This window comes from Chenopodium quinoa, unplaced genomic scaffold (assembly GCF_001683475.1).
Source record: "Chenopodium quinoa cultivar QQ74 unplaced genomic scaffold, ASM168347v1, whole genome shotgun sequence".
Classification (NCBI taxonomy): Eukaryota; Viridiplantae; Streptophyta; class Magnoliopsida; order Caryophyllales; family Amaranthaceae; genus Chenopodium; species Chenopodium quinoa.
Genome location: NW_018745659.1, coordinates 19,202 through 22,495, shown reverse-complemented (window position 1 = coordinate 22,495; position 3,294 = coordinate 19,202).

The window sequence follows — 3,294 nt, the reverse complement described above, 5'->3', positions numbered from 1 at the left end:
AAGGAAGGGGAAACTGTGGCGTCCGGGCCAAATTCGGTACGATGCTTTTCACAATAAACCAGCTCAGTCCTGATGTCATCCGAGCAGCTATCTTCTAAGAGGCATCCTTCCACAATTCAGGCAGACGCTAGGTCTAGCCGAGGGGGGTCGTCCGACAAAAATCCCCAACAACCCTCAACACAAACTACCAGGTCGGCCAGGCCACGGACTGGGATCCATATCTCTAAGTCGTTTGACCTGCCACCTCGCAGTGCCCCTACTTCAGGTAATCAGGTGGCTGTTGGGAGAGAGAAGAAAGATAAGGGTAAAAGACTCTTGGTGCCTGAAGGCACCATTTTTACTGAGGTCAGCCAAGGCTCCAAGGGGGGGAGCTCAGCCGAGGCCGCTGCTCTGGACACGGTGCTGTCTTTAGAGTTTGGTTCGATTAAGTCCCCGGAACCTCAAGCGGCTGAGCAGGAAGCTGAGAATCCGAACGCTGATCAAGCGGCCAAGGAGCCCAACACCGTAAATTTCAAAGACTCATACGCCTGTATTGTCAGTAGTGTGGCTCTAGGCTTTCTGAACAATAAATTTGAGGAGTTCAAGGAATTCCTCAGACTTGGAAGGGGTTACCGCATCGTGGTCCCAAGGCATTCGTACTCGGTGGTTGCCTGAGAAGGCGAGTCACAAAGGAGGAGGTGTTTCAGTGTCTACCGAGCAGCCTTGGAGGTGGGGCTCTGTTTCCCATTGCATCCGTTCTTTCAGAATCTGCTGGACAAACATAATATTTCCATTTTCAGCAGGTGTTGAACAGTTGGGTAAACATATTCGGCTACTTGGTGACGTGTGTTAGGCAAGAAATGACCCTCGACGTCCCGGTCTTCTGCGAAATGCACGCTATGGTGCGATTGGATGTAGAGACGGACGGATGGCTAGTTTTAAATACCCACAAAGACTACCTAGTAGTTATGCACAAGCCATCCAAGTGGCGTGACTAGAAGCACCGATTCTACCGCATTAAAACCAAAGATGTGGAATTCAACTTGCGGATGAATCGCTTCAATGCCGAGCCTATTCAGCTCGGCCAGGGGAATCATAAGCCCACCAAGGGCCACCCGTCCATCCTGACAATGAGTTCCAACTTGACTATTTCAAGATCAAAAATGTGGTCAGGGATGGAAATTTCGTGTCTGTTCCGTCTCATTAGATTCCATTGGCCGACTAGCTAAGGGATCTGGTGTTCATGTCGGCCTGCGGCTTGTACCGAAACTATCCCCAAGGTGGAACCTTGTGACTTGCACATTTAAAGGTTTTTGTAACTTGAAAATAATCTAACTCTTGATTTTTGTTTTCTTATCAGACGAAGCCTTCTTGAAGTTGGATGCCGAGCAGAAGGGGGAAACAGACATGTTTGACTTCAGCCTGGAGCGTTATAAGTTTCGCCAACAACAGTACGATCAGGCAAAGGAGGTAATAAAATATATTCTTTTTTATTTTTTTTGCCGAGCTGGTATGTTAGGAGGGGTATATTTCCTAATTTTACTCGGACGGGGCTTCTTTTCATATATTGTCGAGTTGGTATGTTAGGAGAGGTATCCTTCCTAATTTTACTTGGACAGGGCTTCTTTTCGTATATTGCCGAGTTAGTATGTTAGGAGAGGTATCCTTCCTAATTTTACTTGGACATAATTTCTTACTTGGCCAATTTCTCTTCTTTTTCGGGCGTCCACTCCTAGTATAAAGAGGAAACAGTCGACCTTTGCTTCCAAGGACGGCTAGGCCAAGTCTCGGAAGACCGATCCGCCAAGGCTAAGTTTTCTGATATGTGTATTTTATATGCTATTTTATTCCCCGTCCCACGGTCATTTTTATGTATATTTGAGCTCTTCAGGGCTATTTTTATTACTAATATACACTTTCTAGTGTTTTTGTAGAGTTGATATTATTTTGTAAGAATTTGCAAATTTATGACAATTTCCGAACTTATTAAACCATTATGAAGATATTAGAGTTTGATCGTATTTAATGACCAAATATTATTTGCCCAAGACCGATATAAAGGGATTTAATTTAGTGATTAAGGGCTCGATTTGGTGAGGGATTAACTTTACGAGCTATGGATCAATTGCATAAAAGACAAGGCTCAAGATAAGACTAAAGTTGAAGGCCCAAAGACGAAGAGCCCAATAATTAAGTTTGCTACAAACCTGACCGGGCCTCATCGGGCGAAAACTGGCCCGATCGAGCGAGCGTACATAGTTGCTCCACTGAATAACGTTAATGGGGAATGTTTAATTAGTTGGGCTTTGATACAAAAATCCTAGCTGTTTAAAGGCGGTAGTAGTAGTAGTACATACTACGTAGGACTTTGGAGGCGGTTAGTAGTTGTAATTTGATTAGGATTATAATTTTGGACTCTTTAAATACTTTCAGAAGGTTAGTCTTTTGGGAGGCAGCTTTTCATTATTATTTTTATTCCTTTATTTATGTAGATTTTAGATTAGATTTTTGTTCTTTAGATTAAATTCCATGCTTTACTTTAGTTTAGTTTTTGTTTTACGCAAACTACAGTTTATAATTTTCATTATTGCTTTTCTTTAATTACTTTGGTTTTACCTTAGTTTTAATATATTGTTTTTACGGTAGTTTTATTATTGCTTTTATTTTAGTATTTGCTTTCTTATTAGTTTCATTATTATTATTTTTGTTATGCTTAAATTATTTGCTTCGATTAGTTTAGATTTAATTATGTACGAGTAGTTTATTTCTAGGGTTCTAGGGGGATCCATAATTAATATGAAAGGATAATTTGTTATTGTTAATTATTGGTATTGCATGATGATCTCCTATTGAATTGTTTTAATTCTTTACAATTGGATTATGAATCGAGCAGATGTGATTTTATTGTAAGAGTATAGCAATATTGAATTGATGAATCGAGCATATGTTAATTGCGAGAGCTTGTTACACCTATGTTGATTAATAAATTGCGACAGCCTGTTAATCATGTTAATTGCAATATCGATTGTTGATTGTTATGTTTTATCCCGTAGTATTAATTATTGGTGAACCTGTAACCCTAGGCTTTTTATTATTGATTATTCCCTTAGATTAATTCATACAAACCTTATATGTTTCTTTATAATTTAGATTATTTTACTTAATTAGGAATAGAAGAACGTTGTTTCCCAATGGATTCAACCCTACTTCCCTATCTATTTTAGTTAGTGGTTTTAGGATTTACTTTTGATTAGGTGATATGACTTTACCCTGTCATCTTCCCCCCAGGCGGCCAAGACGATGCCGTAAACTGCT